Source organism: Mirounga angustirostris, unplaced genomic scaffold (assembly GCF_029215605.1).
Source record: "Mirounga angustirostris isolate CCGP_5_RB_7025 unplaced genomic scaffold, mMirAng1.0.hap1 SCAF_1, whole genome shotgun sequence".
Taxonomy (NCBI): Eukaryota; Metazoa; Chordata; class Mammalia; order Carnivora; family Phocidae; genus Mirounga; species Mirounga angustirostris.
The window spans coordinates 170309483-170334102 of record NW_026991709.1 but is presented as its reverse complement, the minus strand read 5'-3'; the positions used below and the strand labels follow the sequence as shown (position 1 = coordinate 170334102).

The window sequence follows — 24620 nt, the reverse complement described above, 5'->3', positions numbered from 1 at the left end:
AGTAAAACGTACGAGTCTCATAGACAAAGAGAAAATCCTGAAAGCAGCTCAGGAGAAGAGATATGTAACCTACAAGGGTAGAAACATTAGATTGGCAACAGACCTATCCACAGAGACCCGGCAGGCCAGAAAGGACTGGCAGGATATATTCAGAGCACTAAATGAGAAAAATATGCAGCCAAGAATACTCTATCCAGCTAGGCTGTCATTGAAAATTGAAGGAGAGATAAAAAGCTTCCAGCACAAACAAAAACTAAAAGAATTTGCAAACACGAAACCAGCCCTACAGGAAATCTTGAAAGGGGTCCTCTAAGCAAAGAGAGACCCTAAAAGCAACATAGACCAGAAAGGAACACAGACAGTATACAGTAACAGTCACCTTACAGGCAATACAATGGCACTAAATTCCTATCTTTCAATAGTTACCCTGAATGTAAATGGGCTAAATGCCCCAATCAAAAGACACAGGCTAACAGACTGGATTAAAAAACAAGATCCATCGATATGCTGTCTGCAAGAGACTCATTTTAGACCCAAAGACACCCCCAGATTGAAAGTGAGGGGGTGGAAAAACATTTACCATGCTAATGGACACCAAAAGAAAGCTGGGGTGGCAATCCTTATATCAGACAAATTAGATTTTAAACCAAAGACTGTAATAAGAGATGAGGAAGGACACTACATCATACTTAAAGGCTCTATCCAACAAGAAGATCTAACAATTGTAAATATCTATGCCCCTAACATGGGAGCAGCCAATTATATAAGGCAATTAATAACAAAAGCAAAGAAACACATCGACAACAATACAATAATAGTGGGGGACTTTAACATCCCCCTCACTGAAATGGACAGATCGTCTAAGCAAAAGATCAACAAGGAAATAAAGACTTGAAATGACACACTGGACCAAATGGACTTCACAGACCTATTCAGAACATTCCACCCCAAAGCAATGGAATACACATTCTTCTCTAGTACCCATGGAACATTCTCCAGAATAGATCACATCCTAGGTCATAAATCAGGTCTCAACCGGTACCAAAAGATTGGGATCAGTCCCTGCCTATTTTCAGACCACAATGCTTTGAAACTAGAACTCAATCACAAGAGGAAAGTCGGAAAGAACTCAAATACATGGAGGCTAAAGAGCATCCTACTGAAGAATGAATGGGTCAACCAGGAAATTAAAGAAGAATTAAAAAAATACATGGAAACCAATGAAAATGAAAACACAACTGTTCAAAATCTTTGGGATGCAGCAAAGGCAGTCCTAAGAGGAAAGTATATAGCAATACAAGCCTTTCTCAAGAAACAAGAAAGGTCTCAAGTACACAACCTAACCCTACACCTAAAGGAGCTGGAGAAAGAACAGCAAATAAAGCCTGAACCCAGCAGGAGAAGAGAAATCATAAAGATCAGAGCAGAAATCAATGAAATAGAAACTAAAAGAACAGTAGAACAGATCAACAAAACTAGGAGCTGGTTCTTTGAAAGAATTAACAAGATTGATAAACCCCTGGCCAGACTTATCAAAAAGAGAAGAGAAATGACCCAAATCAACAAAATCATGAATGAAAGAGGAGAGATCACAACCAACACCAAAGAAATACAAACAATTATAAGAACATATTATGAGCAACTCTATGCCAGCAAATTAGATAACCTGGAAGAAATGGATGCATTCCTAGAGATGTATCAACTACCCAAACTGAACCAGGATGAAAAAGAAAACCTGAACAGACCTATAACCACTAAGGAAATTGAAGCAGTCATCAAAAATCTCCCAAAAAACAAAGCCCAGGGCCAGATGGCTTCCCAGGGGAATTCTACCAAACATTTCAAGAAGAATTAATACCTATTCTTCTGAAACTGTTCCAAAAAATAGAAATGGAAGGAAAACTTCCAAACTCATTTTATGAGGCCAGCATTACCTTGATCCCAAAACCAGACAAAGACCCCATCAAAAAGGAGAATTACAGACCAATATCCCTGATGAACATGGATGCAAAAATTCTCACCAAAATACTAGCCAATAGGATCCAACAGTACATTAAAAGGATTATTCACCATGACCAAGTGGGATTTATCCCTGGGCTGCAAGGTTGGTTCAACATCCGCAAATCAATCAATGTGATACAATACATTAACAAAAGAAAGAACAAGAATCATATGATCCTCTCAATAGATGCAGAAAAAGCTTTTGACAAAGTACAAGCATCCTTTCTTGATCAAAACTCTTCAGAGTATAGGCATAGAGGGTACATACCTCAATATCATAAAAGCCATCTAAGAAAAACCTACAGCAAATATTATTCTCAATGGGGAAAAACTGAGAGCTTTCCCCCTAAGGTCAGGAACGTGGCAGGGATGTCCACTATCACCACTGCTATTTAACATAGTACTAGAAGTCCTAGCCACAGCAATCAGACAACAAAAAGAAATCAAAGGCATCCAAATTGGCAAAGAAGTCAAACTCTCACTCTTTGCAGATGATATGATACTTTATGTGGAAAACCCCAAAGACTCCACCCCAAAACTGCTAGAACTCATACAGGAATTCAGTAAAGTGGCAGGATATAAAATCAATGCACAGAAGTCAGTGGCATTCCTATACACCAACAACAAGACAGAAGAAAGAGAAATTAAGGAGTTGATCCCATTTACAATTGCACCCAAAACTATAAGATACCTAGGAATAAATCTAACCAAAGAGACAAAGGATCTGTACTCAGAAAACTATAAAATACTCATGAAAGAAATTGAGGAAGACACAAAGAAATGGAAAAACGTTCCATGCTCATGGACTGGAAGAACAAATATTGTGAAGATGTCCATGCTACCTAGAGCATCTACACATTCAATGCAATCCCCATCAAAATACCATCCACTTTTTTCAAAGAAATGGAACAAATAATCCTAAAATTTGTATGGAACCAGAAAAGACCCTGCATAGCCAGAGGAATATTGAAAAAGAAAAGCAAAGCCGGCGGCATCACAATTCTGGACTTCCAGTTCTATTACAAAGCTGTCATCATCTAGACAGTATGGTACTGCCACAAAAACAGACACATAGATCAGTGGAACAGAATAGAGAGCCCAGAAATGGATCCTCAACTCTATGGTCAACTAATCTTTGACAAAGCAGGAAAGAATGTCCAATGGAACAAAGATAGTCTCTTCAACAAATGGTGTTGGGAAAATTGGATAGCCACATGCAGAAGAATGAAACTGGACCATTTCCTTACACCACACACAAAAATAGACTCCAAATGGTTGAAAGACCTCAATGTGAAACAGGAGTCCATCCAAATCCTAAAGGAGAACACAGGCAGCAACCTCTTTGACCTCAGCCGAAGCAACTTCTTCCTAGAAACATCGCCAAAGGCAAGGGAAGCAAGGGCAAAAATGAACTATTGGGACTTCATCAAGATAAAAAGCTTTTGCAAAGCAAAAGAAACGGTCAACAAAACCAAAAGACAACCGACAGAATGGGAGAAGATATTTGCAAATGACAGATCAGATAAAGGGCTAGTATCCAAAATCTATAAAGAACTCATCAAACTCAACACCCAAAGAACAAAGAATCAATCAAGAAATGGGCAGAAGACATGAACAGACATTTTTCCAAAGAAGACATCCTAATGGCCAACAGACACATGAAAAAGTGCTCAATATCACTCGGCATCAGGGAAATACAAATCAAAACCTCCATGAGATACCACCTCACACCAGTCAGAATGGCTAAAATTAACAAGTCAGGAAACGACAGATGTTGGCGGGGATGCGGAGAAAGGGGAACCCTCCTACACTGTTGGTGGGAATGCAAGCTGGTGCAGCCACTCTGGAAAACTGTATGGAGGTTCCTCAAAAAGTTGAAAATAGAGCTACCATATGATCCAGCAATTGCACTACTGGGTATTTACCCCAAAGATACAAATGTAGGGATCCGAAGGGGTTCGTGCACCCCGATGTTTATAGCAGCAATGTCCACAATAGCCAACCTGTGGAAAGAGCCAAGATGTCCATCGACAGATAAATGGATAAAGAAGAGGTGGTATATATATACAATGGAATATTATGCAGCCATCAAAAGGAATGAGATCTTGCCATTTGCAACGACGTGGATGGAACTGGAGGGTATTATGTTGAGTGAAATAAGTCAAAAAGAGAAAGACATGTATCATATGATCTCACTGATATGAGGAATTCTTAATCGCAGGAAACAAACTGAGTGTTTTTGGAGTGGGGGGTGGGGTGGGAGGGATGGGGTGACTGAGTTATAGACACTGGGGAGGGTATGTGCTCTGGTAAGCGCTGTGAATTGTGCAAGACTGTTGAATCTCAGATCTGTACCTCTGAAACAAATAATGCTATATATGTTAAGAAAAAAAAAAAGAAGAAGAAGAAGAAGGTAGCGGGAGGGGAAGAATGAAGCGGGGGAAATCGAAGGGGTAGACGAACCATGAGAGACGATGGACTCTGAAAAACAAACAGGGTTCTAGAGGGGAGGAGGGTGGGAGGATGGGTTAGCCTGGTGGTGGGTATTGAGGAGGGCACATTCTGCATGGAGCACTGGGTGTTGTGCACAAACAATGAATCATGGAACACTTCATCTAAAACTAATGATGTAATGTATGGGGATTAACGTAAGAATAAAAAAAAAAACATGGATGGGACTGGACGAGATTATGCTAAGTGAAATAAGTCAAGCAGAGAAAGTCAATTATCATATGGTTGCACTTATTTGTGGAACATAAGGAATAACATGGAGGACATTAAGAGAAGGAAGGGGAAAATGGGCGGGGGGAATTGGAGGGAGAGATGAACCATGAGAGACTATGGACCTGAGAAACAAACAGGGTTTTAGAGGGGAGGGGGGAGGGGGGATTGGTTAGCCCGGTGATGGGTATTAAGGAGGGCACGTACTGCATGGAGCACTGGGTGTTATACGAAAACAATGGATCGTGGATCACTACATCAAAAACTAATGATGTGTGGTGACTAACATAACATAATAAAATTTAAAAAAAAATGAAATGAAACAAAAAAAAGAAAATTAAAAGGTTTTGAAAGTTAGTGGAGGAAAAATGAAAAATGCGGAATGTGTTTCACAAAGGCACAAACTCATCATTTTAGAGCCTAGTGCTGACCCTCTAAACATGTAGTTATTAGCTAGTCCAAGTGGGCCAACCAAAGGAGGAAGAATGGCCCAGATGGATCAAAAACTTATAAATGGGGGCACCTGGGTGGCTCAGTCGTTAAGTGTCTGCCTTCGGCTCAGGTCATGACCCCAGGGTCCTGGGATTGAGCCCTACATCGGGCTCCCTGCTCTGCGGAAAGCCTGCCTCTCCCTCTCCCACTCCCCCTGCTTGTGTTCCCTCTCTTTCTGTGTCTCTCTCTGTCAAATAAAGAAATAAAATCTTAAAAAAAAAAACAAAAAAACTTATAAATGTCTTATATAAAGTCACTAGATACTGAACTAAGCAGCGGCCTAGAAAAATTCACTGTCTACCCCTTACCTCCTTTTTCATAGATTAATCGACCATATAAGTGTGGGTTTATTTCTGGGCTCTTTATTTTTTTCCATTGATCTATGCGTCTATTTTAATGCCAGTGCTATACTGTTTTGATTACTATAGTTTTGTAGCATAGTTTGAAATCTGGGAGCATGATACTTCCAGAGTTTTTCTTCTCTCTCAAGATTGCTTTGGCTATTTGGTGTCTTCTGTGGTTCCATACAAATTTTAGGATTCTTTGTTCTATTTCTGCGAAAAATGCCTTTGGTATTTTGATGGGAATTGCACTGAATACGTAGATTGCTTTAGGTAGTAATAAATCCCACTTGATTGTGGTATATGATCTTTTTAATGTAATGTTGAATTCAGTTTGCTAATATTTGTTGAGGATTTTTGCATCTATGTTCATCAAGGATATTGGCCTGTAATTTTCTCTTCTTTTCTTCTTGTTTCCTTTCTTTTTTTCCTTCATTTCATTTTTTCTTTCTGATAATGAGAATCTGCATAAAAAGGAATACTAAAAAAAGTCCAAAAGAAGATTGACATTGCTTTTTGGTATGATAAAAACAAGGAGAATTGGTGGTTTGAGTGTTTTTGTTTGTCTTCTGTTCAGTGAGCTAAGTGCAATGACTCAGAAATCCTGGCAACCTACTGGAAGAAAGATGGTGGCAGACAGACAAGGAGATCTGCCCCCTACCCCAAGCACCAGCTCTGTTCAGCAACAAGGTAATGATCTAATCATTAAACTATTATATAGCAGGTGCTCAATGAAAGTTTTAAGCAAATGAGTTACAGAAAGAGATAATAATAGCACAGTGGTTAAAAACATGGGCTTTCTCTCCACTTACCATACATACACTTTTGTGTGTGGATATTACACTTCCCAAAAAAAGTTTTGCTTTGTTTTGTTTTTAATGAGCTCTCAAACTAGTTTGAATGGGTTAAAAATCCCTGCTTTGCCACTTTCTGGTCATGACATTGAGCAAGTCACTTCATATTTCATCTCTCTAAGCTTCATCTCTAAAAAGGAGATATTATAATACCTAGTGTCATGGTAAGGATTCACTAAGATCTAAGTAAAGTCCTTAGCATACTGCAGAACACACAGGAAGAACTAAACAAATGCAGCCACTGAAGTTAATATGGATGAAAGAATGTTGATCTCCATCTCAACTCTGGACACTTCTTCCACTTACTGAGTACATGCTGTGTGTCAGGAAGTATGTTAGATGTTGTTCTAGGAAACTGTTGGCCAAATTCCTGTTCATAGATTCAAGCCCTCCTCATATTTGCTATACAAGTAATGATTTTTTTCTCTTTTGGACTATTGTCTCTTTTACTAAAATAAGGCAAAGCAATCTCTGTACCTTTCCCAAAGGTAAATATTACATTTTGTAACAAGTAGAACAGATAAAGCTTGCAAATTCATGTGCAAAGATTCTTTCTTAACAGTTGCTATTAAACCTCAGTTCCCACCTTTATCATTATTAGGGGTTGAACTGTATCCCCCCAAAAGATACGGAAGTCCTAACCTCTCAGTACCTCTGAATGGGACTTTATTTGGAATTAGAAGTTTATAGATGATCAAGTTAAAATGACGTCATTAGGGTGGGTCTTAATCCAGTATGATGGGTATCTTTATAAAAAAGGGAAATTTGGACACAAAGACAGACATGCTCAGGGGAAAGACAATGTGAAGACACATAGGAAGAAGGGGCCACATGACTGGAGTAATGCATCTATATATAATACAAGAAACACCAAGGACTGCCAACAAACACCAGAAGCTTAGAAGAAGGAAGAAAGGACTATCCCCTAAAGCCACTGAAAAAAGCATGACCCTGCAGACATTTGGGACTTCCAGCCTCCAGAACTGTGAGACAAGTTTCTGTTGTTTTAAGCCATCCAGTTTTGGGTACTTATGTTAGAGCAGCCCTCGCAAACTAATACAATCACCATTACCAAAACCCTTTGGGGGGCTGGTGATTTGCAGAGAATTAAAAGCTCCCACAGCATATGGCCAATATATGGGACTCATGCAAGTGGCATGCTCAAGAGTGGGGCTAAATGACAAACTTCTTGTTTTTAAAATCAAAAGTAGATATATAATAGCATTAAATGCTAGCTGGAATGAGGTGAAATATCTGACCTCAGCACTGAGAAAGCTCTGATGACAGAATTATTTAACATAGCTTCACTTAGAGAGTCTTCCTTGAGGGGCTTTAAAATAAAGAGGTCTAAAACGAAGGAGAATACAGATTTTCAAGAGGAATGGGGCAAATGCTGAGGTTTCAGATGTGGGATAAATGAGAATGGACTCCAACAGAGGTTAGCAAACTGTGGCCTGCAGACAAAATCTGTCCGCCACCCATTTTTGTAAATAAAGTTGTACTGGAACACAGCTATGCTCACTTACTACATATTGTCTATGGCTGCTTTCATGCTGCAACAGCAGAACTGAGTTGCTGCAACAGAGATCATATGGTCTGCAAGGCCTAATATATTTACTATCTAGCTCTTTAAAGAAGAAGTTTGCTGAACTCTACAGTAGAGTGTTCTATATTAGAGGTTCTCAAACTTCAGCAGGTATCAGAATCCCCCGAAGGCCTTGTTAAAACTCAGATTGCTGAGTCCCCTAGATTTTCTGACTCAAAATATCTGGGGTAGGGCCTGATCATTTGCATTTCTACAAGTTCCAATGACCTCACTTTGAGAACCATGCTTTAAGTTTACACTAAACAGATGCATCTAGTAAGAGTGATTTAAGGGAAGGGGAGAGGAAGAGCAGTTGATTAAAAAATTGTGTTTGAGTTTGAAAAAGAAGAACACAGTTGGGCAACTTACACTACCTGACTTCAAATTTACTGTAAAGTGAATAATCGAGACAGTGTGGTACTGTCATAATGATAGACTACCAGATTAATGGAACAGAATAGTCTAGAATTAAGCCATCACATATACAGTCAACTGACTTTTGACAAAGATGAAAAGGTAACACAACGAAGAAAAGATTGCCTTTTCAACAAATGGTGTTGGAACATTTTGATATCCATAAGCAAAAAATATAAACATCAGTTCATTCTTCACACCATACACAAAAAGGAGAACAGCAGGTTTTTCTTCATGGTTTGTAGGAAAGATAAACCCAGAAGCAGATTAGGTCAGACACTGGTGCATGAACTACACCTCAATGTTTATACAAGAGAGAAAATAAAAAAGAAATCTGACAGATGTGATAACATAGTGCTCTATGCCATCCACCGAAACTCTATTAGTATCAGAAAAAAGACTGCTGAGGCTCTGTCCTGAAGAGTACTCAGTTCTAACGATGAGAAAACAAATCTTAACTTCCAGTTCACACTTTAGCAAAAGGAATTATTCAAACATCCTTAAAGAGAGAGGATACTCTATGTTCAAGTATTGCCGAATGAACACCTTACTCCATGTGACTCAGCCCTGCCCCCCTCCCCACCATCCCACCACCATGCAGAATTTTGCCATCTACTAAGGATTTTGCCACCATCAGCAGCAAGGAGTATTTGCAGATGCTCTGAAATCTATTCCAGGATTCTCTAATATACAGGGAAATCCCCTCATCATGCATATGTCAAAATGTTGGTCAACACACAAGAGTCTATATGGAGTAAGTACCCAGAACAGGAGATAAAGCTAAAAGTAAAGAGTTAATTGACTTTGAGGTGTTGGTTAAGTGATAATTGGACTTGAGTTTCACAAATGTATCTATAAGGGACAAACAAATCCAAAAATCACCTGAATAATTCAGGTCACATGATTTCATCTAAATTAGACCAATTATGTCAAAAATAAGTTAATCAGTTACTTGCCTGGTCTTAGGAAAATATGAATATAGATGGTAAAATAGATAACCCTGGAGCAAGGAAACACAAAGAGGCAGAACTTAGGTCTGCCCATGCCAAAGAAGGCTCCACACCTGAACTGAGTCTTAAAGAATGACTGGGATTCCAGTTAGAGGTACTTGTGAGATAGAGAGGACATGGAGCTGTGGGATGGGAAGTGTATGTTATACTCAGGGAAGAACATGTTCAGAGGTGAAAGAAAGCACAAGGTAAGTTCAAGAGTAAGCAAGTGCTTCTATATATCAGAAACATGAGGTGCCAGAGGGTATGGTGGGAAACACGACTATGGTCAGACCATGACCTCCTTTTGTGCCAGGCTGAAGCAAGCACACTTTACCCTTGTAAGCACCTTTAACTAGAGGAGTGATGTTATCAAATGTGTGTTTTAGAAAGATCATTTCAAAGGCACTATGATGGGTTTGATGTGGCAAAATGGAGGCAGGGAGACAAGCTAGGTTTCTGTATAAACAGCCTTTTTTTTTTTTTTTTAAGATTTCATTCATTTATTTGTTGGGAGTGGAGAGAGAGAGCACAAGCAGGGGGAGCGGGAGGCAGAGGGAGAAGCAGGCTCCCCACTGAACAAGGAGACCAATGTAGCACTTGATCCCAGGACCCCAGGATCATGACCTGAGCCAAAGGCAGATGCTTAACCGACTTAGCCACCCAGGCATCACAGAAACAGACTTTAGATAGGACAGCGGCAATGCAAGAAAGGGGGAAAAAATAAAAAGTACTTAAATCTAGGGGCATCTGGGTGTCTCAGTCAGTTAAGAGTCCGACTCTTGATTTCTGAATGATTGATTAGATTGATTAAGTACAAGGGAAAGAAGAGTTTTTTAAGATGACCCCCAGATTTCTGACTTGGGAAAACTGAGTGAATGGTAGTGTCAGTGTCAACAATAAAAACACAAGGGGAGAAGTGGGCTGTGGAAAAAGGATGATAAGGCTGACTTTGGCCATGTGTAGTTTGTGATGTCTGTACTATTTACATGTGTGTTTTCTAGGTATATGCTCAAAAATAGGGCCAATAATAAGAGTAAACTTTACAAATCCCAGGCATCTTCCAAGCACTTTCCTTATACAATTCATTTAATCTCATAACAACTCTGTAGGATAGGTGCTATTATTAGCTCTATTTTGCAGATGAGAAAGTGAGGTTCAGAGAGGTTAAGTACCTGAGGTCACAGGGCAAAAGTGGGTTTCAGAGCCACCTTTCTTAATCTCTAAGGTATCTAGCCAAACTCCCTTACTCTTCTGGTGAGGAATTGTGATTAACCCAAAGTCAGATAACTAGCTAGTATTAGCTAGAATTATATTATGGTAGTCTGGAAATTAAATGTGGGTCCCCTATGTAATTGGTAAGAATTCTGCTACTAAAATACATTTCCCTTTGAGTACTCAGTGAAAAACAAACTCATAATTGATTTCCTAACAAAAAATAATAATAATGTATTTGGTTAGCTTTGGAGGTTGGAAAATAAAGTAAAAAGAGTGAAAATGTATTTTATGTAACTGCTATCCATACCAGAAGATGTCATAGGAATTTCTTTTTACACAGAGAATGGAAGAAAAGACTGGGGTACCACCAAGAGTGTGTCATATTGTGCTACCACATGCGGTCCTCTGACTTATTTTGGTAAAAAGACCAGGTTTTAGCTCATTCGGTTTTTTCCTTAGCTTTGTTGTTCATTACAGCTTTTGCTCAAGGGAGAATCCATCTCTCCATCTCTATCCCCTTCCTCCTTCCTGGTTACTACAACGCCAGGATGGACCCACTGCCATGAAGGGTCCCAGACTAAGTCACTAGTTACCCTGGGGAAGATGGTTATTTAAAAGATGGCCTGAATGTCATTTTCAAACTGAAGGAGCAATAGAAATTACAGCTATTTGGGTATTTCACTCTGTATAAAAAGGTTGGACAGAGAGGAATGGGTGAAAGAAGATCTGAGCTCTAGTCTTAGGTCTGCCCTTAACTAGGGGTATGACCTGGATTAGTCACATAACCTCTCTGCATCTCAGCTGCTTCATCTGCAAAATGAAGGCCTTGGATCAAGTGATCTCCAAGTTCCCTTCCAGTTTTATAACTCCATGATTTTGCACAATTCCTAGTAATTTCGTTATGTCCAGGCAACAGGAGCCCCCGTCGTGGCACCCATACTTTAGAGAGTTCCTAAGACCAAATGGATGAGCCTAGCCTTGGACCTGATTCCAAGCATCAAGGACATCAGAATTCTCTCTTCAACTGGCATTGAGCCAGCTTCCAGAGGCTGCTGTCTGCAGAGGCTGAGAACTGAATTTGACCATGCAGGCTGAAATATCCACTTGCATGGATGGATGTGGGGCTGGTGGGGCGGTACAGGCCGCTGACTGGCTATCTTTGCTACCACACGCTGGCACCAAATTCTGAGAGGTCCACGCCTAGTCTTCCAAGTCATCATAATATTAATTGGTCAATGTAGGAGGATGAAACTTACCTTATTATTTTGTTAGCCTGATTTACAACTTTTAAATATTTAGATGTATACCGAATGCAAAATCATTCGTACTCTTGCCCTGGGCCCTGAAAATATTAAAGGTTGCCCTAGAGATTCACCTGCAAGAATCTAACTCTTCAAGCTCTATAAGTTTCAGTTAAAAGAGGTATAAATAATGACATAAGATATGGCTGAGCATGGTGTGGATAGGATATGTACATTAATTTGGAGTCTAAAATGAATTGCCATTTTTCTCCTCTCAAAAATAAAAGATTATGCCTATTCTTAAATGCTTTAAGACCCTAGGTTATCCTATTGGTACTTATAGAGCACCACAAATCAATTATTTGAACATCATAAGTCCAAATTTCAAGTAATATCCATTAATGGAGCATTGAAAATCTGGTTATATAATTTTCCCTTTTTTTTCCCTTTTGCCATAAGACAAAAAAAAAAAAAACAGAGTTTAGAGGGTAAAATCTGGGACCTCAGACATATGCTTCCATTAAATCATAAGAGAATCTTGAGGGTCTCAAGGAACTAAAATAAATTCAGTGGGCTTTGTTCTGCCATGTATCCACCCCAACTCCACCAAACACTCAAGTTCATATTCTCTTTCCAGCTTGCTTGCTCTTGCTCTCACTCTGAGAGGGTTTCTCTTGGAAACTCCTTAATGCTGTTGGCCTCTACACCAGACACTGGCCCTCTACAGACTAGCTACTCAAGGATCTTTCCTTGCACAAGTAGAGAGTAATCTTAGTCAACATCAGCACCATGCTTTATACCTAACAAAATAGGCTCAGATCCTTAATCTGAAACACCTCTCACAACAACCCTACAGGTAGATTATATTTTTTGCATTTTACATAAGAGGAAACGGAGGCTCAAAGAAGGTAACTCAGCAACTGAGATACTCAACCTAGGTTATAAGCCTCCAAGCACTCCTTAAATTATCCTCAGGCCAACTCAACCAAGAACTTATGTTGGACTAAGGGCTGTGCTGGACAAGGGGGCATTTGCTTGGGTCTTAGTGTGTGATCTTACGCTTTTTGGGACAGAGCCCCGCAACCACAATTGACTCTCTGCTCAGCGGGGAGTCTGGTCAACTGGGAATAAGGGAGTTTACTGGCCTGGGGATTTATCTAAACTACTTTGGAGAACTGCTCCATTCTGGGTACTAGAAGGAGTTGTGCTTATATCTAAAGAACAGATTAAAAATTGAAAGCGTGATGTCAGAGGCAAAGACAGTTAAATTTACTATATCCTCAATGTATGAAATTAAGGATGCTTAGTAACATTTAGTGGTATTTTGAAATCGCCATATCCAGATTTAAAAAATAATAATATAGTTAAAACAAAAGCAAGTTCATTAAAATCTAATCATGTCCTTCTCCTTTATGTATTAAAATGAAAGCTGTGAGTGATGCTTTTAATTATAGTCCTGATGTTTTAGTTGCTGAGCAGTTTATGTAAAGTGACAGTATCACTTTCTTATTGCATAGGGACTCCTACTGAATTTGTAATGTAAACAAATAGGAGACTAATAATTCAGGGACAGCAGTAAAATTGATAGTACTCACCAGATAATAATCTTAATGGATTAATTGCAGATTGCTGACTCAGACCTAATTTAGTTTGAGAGTTAACTAATTAGAGGGAAAAGAGTTACATGTTCACTTCTTTGGCAGGATCTGCACCTAAAGTCCTCATGGTGTTAAAGACAAAAAAGATTCAAGGAAAAATCAGTGTCCACACTGAAAATCAGTATCAATACAATTTTCCTATTCTCTTTAGGCTTGCCTATATAACTCTGAATATCCAAGACCAGTGGGCAGATGTCAAAAGGAAATAGGATTCGCATTAATTAAAACAAAGAGTAGGGACTTGGTCCACAATGTCATTGCCTACATTATAAATAGTAAATACCCCATCAAAAAAGGCATTAAAGAAAAAAAAAAAGGCAGAGGGTGCCTGGGTGGCTCAGTCAGTTGAGCATCTGCCTTAAGCTCAGGTCATTATCCCAGGGTACTGGAATTGAGACCTGCATTGGGCTCCCTGCTCTGCTGGGAGTCTGCTTCTCACTCTCCCTCTGCCTGCCACTCCCCCTGCTTGTGCTCCCATGTGCACAGCTCATGCGTGCTCTCTCGCGCGCGCTCTCTCTCTCTCAAATAAATAAATAAATAATCTTTCAAAAACAAAAAAGAAATTCTAAAAAAGAAAAGCGGAGTACCTGATGGCTCAGTCGGTTAAGTGTCTGCCTTCAGCTCAGGTCATGATCTCAGGGTCTTGGGATAGAGCCGCACAACCGCAACTGGCTCTCTGCTCACCAGGAAGTCTGCTTATCCCTCTCACTCTCCCTCTGCGTTCTCCCTCTCTCTCTGATAAATAAATAAAATCTTTAAAAAAAAAGAAAAGAAAAGAAAAAGGCAAAAAAGGAGATTCTTACACTGAGGGAAAGACATGGTTTCAACATATTTTTGAAGGTCACTTCAACTTTAATGTTCTGTGATCTCAGACTCAGACCTTAATTAAATCCAATTCCACCTTCCTAGATATTTACCAAAACAGTAGTCTTCCCTGGTTTAAAATATGCTAGACATTTTTCCATATGCTTTAAAAGCATATTAGAAATGCTCTGTAAACTCTTCTGATTTAAAATAAGGTATGGTCATCTTGTGTCACATACAAGGATATTTTATTGGTAAAATTTTGTTAGGAGATGGTTAGAGCTAAGAAGCAGTCAGTCTCATGAAGCAAGGAGTTAGGAGTTTTACATATCATGTTCCTTTTATGAGTTTCCCTAGAGAAATCATGTTGTATGCAAACTTCAGAAGGCACAGTCCTTGCTTACTGAATAATCCACAACTGAAGCTTCAAAGAGATCATCTGAACCTCATATATAACCCCATCTTAATATAAAGACAGACTTTCATATGTTCACAATGTTCACATGTACACTCAAAATAACCAATAATGAGTGAATAATGATTTTCAGCTGCAGGAGGCGATGACAGGCTTATTTTATTTTTCATTGTTTCTTTGAACCTAACAACAACTAAAGATGCTGGCGAATTACTTAATGCAAGATACATTATCCTACCCCAGCCCAGTAGCTGCCATAAAAGCTCCCATATCTTCTGTCCTCATGAGAAGACTACTGAGAGTCTTCAAATGGTCTAAGCCTTGTCCTAGCAGACAGAAATGTTTCCCTTCTCTAAACTGGGAGAGTGCATATGAAGTTTACTCCAAAATTAATAATAATGAGAACTGTAGCAGTTGAAAGTTAATATTTGGAACCAAGAACAGCAATAATAACAAAAGACGCCACAGTTAATAACTGCAATAATGACTATGATGATTACAAATTGATGGATTAATTGTAATAAATGGTTCAATAGTAAGTTAGAGCATAACTTTATGATAAAAGATTAATAAGGAAAGAGAAGTAAAAGGGTTTATACATACATAGGTAACTGTAGGTACGTGTGAATTGCCAGAATTATCAACTATGCTGATTTAAATAGGATTTTCTTGTTTATTTAGGAATGTGTCTCGAAGGAGAAAGATATTTATGGTGGGTAGGACTAAAAAGGAGAAATCTCAAACTCAACTAGGATGGACCCACACTGACACACCAGAAGAAAATGTTTTTTCCTGGATATATCAAACCTACCCTGACCTTAGATCCTTTATCCTTTGTCTTTCTCTATGAATAGTACCTTTAATATGACCAATTGTGTGTGCATTCCAATTATCACTCGTAACTGAGCAATTTTAAGTACACCCAAGATATTGTAAATTCTATGTTTACTGAACCCTGGGGTAGTTTATATCCTTGGCACCAAGACATTAGGATGTTCTGGATTGACTTGGAGGTTCACGCTAATGGGCAAGTGCTATATGTCAAAAGATACCAAGATCCCATAAGAAGATGATCAGAACGTGAAAGCCAGCACCTCCAAATTAGGGATCAATTTTGTGTTTGGAGGTTCAATCTTCCCATTCTTTCAATAAGACTCAACTCATATGGGTTGTTATATTAATGGGGAGGAGCTGAACTGGAAGTGAATTACATAATGAGGAGCAAGGGCATAACCAATACAGTAGCTTATCACCATATGCTCTACAAACCCACACAAGTTCAAATATATGTTGCTCATTAAAAAATATATATATATAACTTAAATAATATGGGCAATTCTGCCCACCATTTCATTGAATAAGTCTATAGCCAAGAGTCAGAGGGAAGTGAAATACATGAATCCATAGTGTTTTCAACCAATCTCAGTTCTATTGTTCCAAAGAGCAAGAATGTCCCTGTGATTAAACCAATTTTACTGAGTGTTCAAAGTAATATTTATTAGACCCCAATTTTGTCTTATACTCTGACTACAGAAGGTAAACTCTGTGTAAGATACTTTATTCACTATTTAAACATTAACCAAAATTTCCTCCTTGGAGAAAATGTGAGAAGGTAAATTGTCTGCCCCATGATGCCATGAGGTTAGCAGTATCTGAAGAAGTAGTCAATCAGACTCTTCTTATTTTTCTATATTACATCAGTCTAAGTTTACCTAGTTCTAGTAAATTTTAGACTTATTCCAAAATCAAACATTACTTAAAATCACCTTGCAGGCAAAAGATACAAACTAATATGTTAACAGCACCTTTCAGCAGGACCTGATGTGTTGTGACCATACAATAGGATGACTATACAACATGGATCTTCTGAACTGCCAAAAGAATTTTAAGTTATGATGCAACACAGACTATGTATCTTTAATGTCAGGAAGCACCTGTGTAAGCCTTTGTTAATTCTAAACCTTGTGGTATATGGAAATATTGATTTTCCTATTCAGACACTGGAATTATTATTCAAATATTTGTCTTTTTCATTTGGAAGGCTGTTTGAAGACTGTGAGCTTCTTAAGACCAGGGACTATATCTTGTTTACTGATACTTATTTTCCAGTGCCTAGTACATTATAGATGTTCACTAAGTATTTAATGAATGATGAACAGAATTGTGGACTTAAAATTGAGAAGGACAGAATTTTGTTGGAGGGGTTCTCAATCAATTAAAATCAAAGTTGCTTCCATTGCAGCAAATGGAAGTAATTATGCATTTATACTCACCAACCATTGATAATATGGCACATGTGTACAAAAGTGACTACATGTCAACAAACATTGTAACAGTGATTAATAAATTTCTTCTAGTTTTGAATTTAGTGTCCACTGGTAGTTTGTCTTAAACTTCCTCTGGACTTCATATTACCAAAATAATTTTTTAATTTAACAGGGTTTTCTGAACGTGCACCTGTACCTTAACATGTACCTCCTTGTGATATCCCAATGTAGCTATCTTGTATTGACACTGATAAAATTGTTTTATGCACATGTTTTATCCCTCCAGGAAACCTCACTTAGGGCAGAATTATGGGCAGTAGGTCTTCAACAAAACATCTGTTTAATGAAAGTACAATAGGTATGCTCTGGGACTATGTACATAATGGGTAAGAGGGCAGGCTGAGAGATAAACCTCTCATGATCAGACCCTAGCTCATCTCTTAGTGCCATTTCAACATGGGCAATTTGCTTAACCTCCTGAGCTTCATTTTCTTCATGTATAAAACACAAAAAATGTTTGTGAGGATTAAGTGGGGTCACCCATGTAAAGAGCTTAGAATAAAGCACACAATAAGATCCTATTATGCCAGGGGCTGCTGTAAGTGCTTTGCTTATATTAATTTGAATAAACACTACAATTAATAGATGTTACATGTAATAAATGTCAGCTATTATTAGCTATTTTTATTAGGTTGGATGTATAAAATTACCAATATTTCACCATTTTGACCTGGAAAAGCAACAATTCAGTGGGTTTGATCTGATATTCTATGAACTTAAGAAACATGAGCAATGTGGTCAAATTAGTCTGTTAACTCAGAAAATAGGAGACATGGGTAAACCAATTGTTTAAACAATCAAATCTAAAATATTAATCCATTAGAAATAGTCTCTGCATGTAATAAGCTGGGCTTTATATTATATTTGCATCCCTGGTTTCAGGACAGAGACGGGAAAGCTAATTTGGAAGGGTTGAAATTGGGAGGAGAAACTTCAATACTCCACACCAGGGCATTTCTACACTTTTCTGATTATCACCCACATCTAATGGCCCACTGGTCTGGCTTAAGGCTAACTTTGTTTATTTGGGCAGAGTTGGTGGATGTCTGTGGGAAGTGATTTCAGGGAAATTTTGAAAAGATAAATATTTTAAAATAAAATCCCCAAAATTCAAAGTAGCAGTTATCATCATCTTGGGGTCAGAAATGATATTCCCAGATAATTCCTGACAAACTTGAAAACATATTACCTGAACAAGCTCATGCTTAGCTCATTTAGTACCCACTAAACAGGGTTTCAGATTAACAGACTGCTGATGGAATAAATGAGAGGATACATATGCTGTGATGAGGCAAGTGATGGAAAAGCAAGTGAAGCAAGAGAGCAGGAGGCTTGGATTAAAGACTCAGGATGTCTAGGAACTAAAGTGGGGAAGAAAACTAAAAATAAATGATCCAAACATACCTGGTTTAAAACTATGTCCGCACGCTCTCCCTAATCCTCTATGCTCCGGATCAGTGATAACACCTTCCACACTTCCCACCCTCCCACTGTGGTCCTATTCTTTAGCTGGTCTAAAATCGGACTTTCCTCTAACTAAGATTATCTCAAACTGCCTTTTTCTGCCTAATATAAAGTGACTGCTTTCATCTGAGCATCTGCAAAGCAATTTTCCTCACCCTTCACTTCGGAATGCATGCTTAAATATAGCCCCAGTAGCTGTTGTGCTTAACAACATCAGTGAATTGCACTCCAATTTGACTTTTTCAAATAACCATCAATATCTGTAAAGATTCTTAGTACCACCGTAAATAAAGTCCCTGAGTTGAACGATCATTCTTTCTCTTTTTAAATAAGAAGTATCCTCTGAACTTTAAACAGTTTTTAAATGAACCAACAACAATCCTTATCAGGAGTTTTCGTTTGTTTGTTTTTTTGTTTTATTTTTTAATGAACTGAACACAAGCATTAACACAGGAACAGTTGGTCTCTAATCATTAGCTGGAGAAAACTGTATTACATGGCTAATGGAAACACTAGGGAGGCACAGGGGAAATAAGAACTATGTGTTGGCAACAGCAACCTGTCTGTAGACAGCTCCAAGTTACCAAGTAGGCTTGCGTTACTATAAACAATACAGAAGCAAAAGAGTTATTATAAATAACATTCTTTCAGCCTCCTGAGAATTTACCATATGAGGCATCTTGGGCCTGTGAAGGCTAGTAAGGAGTAGCTTTGGCATTACTGAGGAATGCACTGTTAATATAAACCTTGTTGGCATGTTTAGCAGAAAAGTGACCAATGATAGCAATAGCAATCCCATACATTTATACAATACTTATATTGTATCCATTGACCTCCTTTTTTTAGTTTCTTTTAGCTTTATTCCTATCTTTTATTTTTTTTTATTTAAATTCAATTAGCCAACATATAGTACATCACTAGTTTTTGATGTAGTGTTCAATGTGAACTCCTTTAATCTTGACAACAACCCTAAGAAATGAGCATTATAAATGAGGTTCAAAGAGGTAAGGGACCTGCCCAAGGTCACACAGATAATAAACGATAGAGGCCAAATTTTATTTAATATTACTCAATGAACTTTTACTGACTTCCCTCCCTGTGCAACTCTCTGTGCTAAGCACTGGGGACACCAGAAAATAAGTCACAGTTCCGGCCTTCAGAGAACACAGAGCCTGCTGCAGACAACAGATGGTTAGTCATTCACTCAGCAACTTCCAATTGTTGAGGGTCTTCCACGTGCCCAGTATGACTGGGGTACTGAGAAATGAGCAACACACAAAATAGACAAGGTTCCTACTACCCTGGAATGTGCATTCTAGTAAGGCCAGACAAGTAATTTAAAATAAACAACACAAATGCTACATATTCTACGACTCCAACTATGTGATATTCTGGAAAAGACAAAACTATAGAGACAGTTTTAAAAAATCACTTGTTGCCAGGAGTTTGGGGGGAAATGAAGAAGGGAGGGATACCTTAGGGCAGTAAAACCATTCTGTATGATACCGTCCTGGTGGATATATGACTTTACCTATATATCAAAACCCATATTGCTATACAAGACAGTGAACCCTAATGTAAATTAAGGACTTTAGTTAATGTATCAATATTGGTTCAACTGTAACAAATGTATTATACTACTGAAAAATATTAACAGTAGGGGAAACTGGGTGGTAGGAGGAGGAAGGGCATATATGGGCCTCTCTGAACCATCTCCTCAATTTTATATAAACCTGAAACTACTATAAAAAATAAAGCCTATTAATTAAATTAATTAATTAACTAAGCAAGGCAATTTCTTGAGTGCAACCAAACTCAGTAAAACAAAGCGATATCACAGAGCCACGAAGGTGCTATAATGGATCAAAGAAGGCATCTCTGAAGAGATGACATTTTAACAGAAGCTTGAAATGAAACAAGCCTCAAGACTGTGGCAGCAATCTGGTTGGGAGAACCCAGGGAACTTGCCTCTCATCCTGAGGCTGTAGAACAAGCCACCTCTTTGCCTTAGATTTTACATTTATTCAAGTGCCTTTAGGGGAAGCTAATGGTGAACACAGGGGAGGAAGAGAAGTTAAGCTTCCTCCCTCCCACCATCCTCACACAGCAAGCTACACCTTGGAACAGCCCTGAAAAAGAAACAAACATGGTATGTTTGAGAAACAAACAGAAATTTATGGAAGTGGGGGAGTCTGATACAAAATGAAGGAGGAACTGGCTATATCATGTAGGTCCTTGCCTGGCACAATAAGTTTGGATTTTATTTCAGTGAAAGAAAAAGTTAATGGAGGATTTTCAGCTAGAAATGACATGATTTGTTTTACTTTTTTTTTTTTTTTTTTGGCTAGGTACAGTATACTTTACTGATGATATGACAAGGTAGGGCTCCCCAAGCCCCTCCCCTTCTTCAGGGGGTCTGGAATGGAAACTATGGAGGTCAGGAGATTCTCAGTGTGTTGGGGGATGAGTTGGGACAAGGACACCCCAGAAGCTGAGAGCCTCTGTCTTCCTCTTGCTCTCGCTGGGGCTGGCAATCCAGAAGCTCCTACTCTTTGGAGGCCATGTGGACCATAAGGTCCACCACCTGGTTGCTGTAGCCACATTCATTGTCATACCAGGAAATGAGCTTGACAGAGTGGTCATTGAGAGCAATGCCAGCCCCAGCATCAAAGGTGTAAGAGTGGGTGTCACTGTTAAAGTTGCAGGAGACAACCTGGTCCTTGGTGTAGTCCAGGATGCCCTTGACAGGGCCCTCGATGCCTGCTTCACCAAATTCTTGATGTCATCATATTGCACAGCTTTCTCCAGGCAGCAGGTCAGTTTCACGACTGACATATTGGGGGTAGGGACACAGAAGGCCATGCCAGTGAGCTTCCAATTCAGCTGAGGGATGACCTTGCATACAGCCTTGGCAGCACCAGTAGAAGCAGGAATGATGTTCTGGGCAGCCCCTCGGACATCACACCACAGCTTTCCAGAGGGGCCATCCACAGTCTTCTGGGTGGTAGTGATGGCATGGCTGTGGTCCCAAGTTCCTCCACAATACCAAAGTTGTCATGGATGACCTTGGCCAGAGGGGTCAAGCAGTTGGTGGTGCAGGAGGGACTGCTGACAATCTTGAAGGATTCGTCATACTTCTCATGGTTCATGCCCAACACAAACATGCGGGCATCGGCAGAAGGGGCAGAGATGATGACCCTCTTTGCCCCACCCTTCAAGTGAGCCCCAGCCTTCTCCATCGTGGACCCCACAACATACTCACACAAGCATCATCCCATTTGATGTTGGCGGGATCTTGCTCCTGGAAGATGGAGATGGGCTTCCCATTGATGCCAGGTTTCCCACTCTCAGCCCTGACTGTGCCATGGAATTTGCCCTGGATGGAATCATGCTAGAACATGTAGACCATGTAGTTGAGGTCAATGAAAGGGTTGTTGATGGTGACAATATCCACTTGCCAGAGTTAAAAGCAGCCCTGAAGACCAGGCACCCAATACAGCCAAATCCATTTACTCTGACCTTCACCGTCTTGGGGAAGTGGCTGGCACTGCACCAGAAGATGTGGCTGTCTTCAAATGGGGAGGAGCGAGATTTCAAAATGCTTTACATTTTGAAAGAACGGTGGCCACTGTACGGAGAATGGATTGAAAGAAAGCAAGAGTAAAAGCAGACAGACCAGTTCGGAGGTGAAAGAGAAAAGTATTGGGATATATTTAGGCTATAGAACCAAAGGACTTGCTGTTAATTAGATGAGCAAGATGAGAACAAGAGGGAAATCAAGGTGACTTCTAGATTTTGGATGAAACAGCTGAGTCACTGATGCTGCTGTATCAGGGCTAGGAAGATAAAGAGAAGAAAAATTTTAGTGGCAACAAGGGTGAAATAAAAAATTCTGTTAAGGTTTGAGATGTGGAAAAAGAATTAAAAATATAATTATGGTAAGTACCACTAAGATAAGGGCATATTCTAAATAATGTGAAACACAGAGACAGGAGAAACGAAATCTGTGAGAGGAGAGAAAGGCAGGGAAGGTTTCACAGAGGATGTGAAGTTTAGCTTATATACTTAAAAACAATGAAGATGAGAGACTGTGCACTCAGAAACAAACTGAAGGTTCTAGAGGGGAGGGGGCAGGGTGGGAGAATGGGTTAGCCTGGTGATGGGTATTAAAGAGGGCATGTACTGAATGGAGCACTGGGTATAGTTATATGCAAACAATGAATCATGGAACACTATATCCAAAATAATTAATTAATTAATTAATTAATTAATTAAAAAAATTAAAAAAACAAAAACAATGAAGAGATGGCTAATAGGTAAAATGACATTTGAGGCAGAAAGAACAGCACATGTGCAAAGGCAGGAGATACAAAAATACAGTTTGCAGCAAGCTTCATCCATTGCTCCAAAGCTATCTCCTAAAGTCAGCCTGAGGTTTCTAAGGTGCAGTAAGGAAGTGAGAAAAGTATGCAGTGGTAGTGACATGACTATTTTAGAGGAGGAGCTTGAGATTGAGAAGACAAGGAGAGTTTTAATATAAGATTAAAAACCCTGAGCTCCAGTCCCAACTCTGCCACCAAGTACCTAGGCAAGCCATTTCACTTCTCTGGGCTTATGTCTTCATCAGTAAAGTAAGAGTGTAAAACTAAGTTATTTCTAAGGCAATCTTTATGTCTGGAAATCTATAAAACTATGTTTAGTAGTCCTCTTGCACCTATATTAAAAATACATATTTATACATATATACCTAAAATGTTTATATTTTTATTTTTACACATATATACACAAACATAAATCCTCCACTTCATTTCAAAAAGTATCTAAGACAGCCTAAAGAAATGCATACTGTGGGGCACCTGGGTGGCTCAGCCGTTAAGCGTCTGCCTTTGGCTCAGGTCATGATCTCAGGGTCCTGGGATCGAGCCCCACATCAGGCTCCCTGCTCGGTGGGAAGCCTGCTTCTCCCTCTCCCACTCCCCCTGCTTGTGTTCCCTGTCTCGCTGTGTCTCTCTCTGTCAAATAAATAAATAAAATCTTTAAAAAAAAAAAATGCATACTGTTGTATAATAAAGACTTTGTCTCATCTTGGACCCTGGTTCCCAGGAGATAATCTCAAAATCCTTGGAATGTCCTGGGTGATGGGAATGACTGTTATTTATGTGTCCCTTGTGTCATACTTGATTTACACTAATAAAATAACTAAGGATGAGGGCTAGTCACTGGAAAGACCAAACACGGGATTAGAGAGTTGGGTCTTTGAACCAGCCCAACCTCCAGGGAGGAGAGGAAGACTAAAGATTCAGTTCAAACATATGGCCAATGATTCAATTAATCATGCTTATGTCATGAAACTCCAATAAAAACTCTGAACAACAAATCTCAGGTAAGTTTCCTGGTTGGTGAATACATCAAGGTGGAGGGTGATGCCTTCTGCTTCCATCCCAGACCTCATCCTAATTGTCTCATCATTTGTCTGGTCCTGATTGATAGGCTTTATAATAAAACTGTAATTATAAATATAGTACTTTCCTGAATTTTGTAAGTCATTCTAGCAAATTATCAGACCTGAGACAGTCATAGAAATCCCCAAATTTGTAGCTAGTTGGTCCGAAGTCTGGGTGGTCTGGGGACCCCTGAAACTATGGCTGGCATCAGAAGTAAGGGTAGTTTTCTGGGAATTGTGCCCTTAACTTGCAGAGTCTGTGCTAACGCCATTAAGTTGGTGTCAGAATTGCATCATAGCATTGCAGTAACAGAAATGAAATAAATATATGGCTATAGCCAGGAGAAATAAGGATACAAAAATAAAGTGATGAGAATTACTACTCATATCCTGAGACTGAATTCCAAGTCCTCTTCATAGGGATTTTAGACTCAGCATGGTGTGGTACATAAGAACACAGGTTTAAAGCCACACTTAGAGGACTCACATCCCAACTGCACTGTTTACCATCTGAGTGACCACAGGCAAGTCTATGAGCCTCTGTTTCTTTATCTATAAAATGGAGATAAAAATAAAGCCTACTTCATGGAATAGTTGTAGGAATTAAGTGGTCAATGCATAAAAGGTATTGAAGACAGTATCTGACACATAAG

The 24620-nt window shown here is 39.2% G+C and overlaps 1 long non-coding RNA gene and 1 pseudogene across 1 annotated transcript in view; both read right to left on the bottom strand.

Annotated features, from left to right (window-relative positions):
- LOC123833613 (uncharacterized) overlaps positions 1 to 24620 on the bottom strand; it is a 273703-nt gene that overhangs the window by 131415 nt on the left and 117668 nt on the right. The window lies entirely within an intron of this gene.
- LOC123833614 (glyceraldehyde-3-phosphate dehydrogenase-like) lies at positions 21070 to 21948 on the bottom strand (annotated as a pseudogene).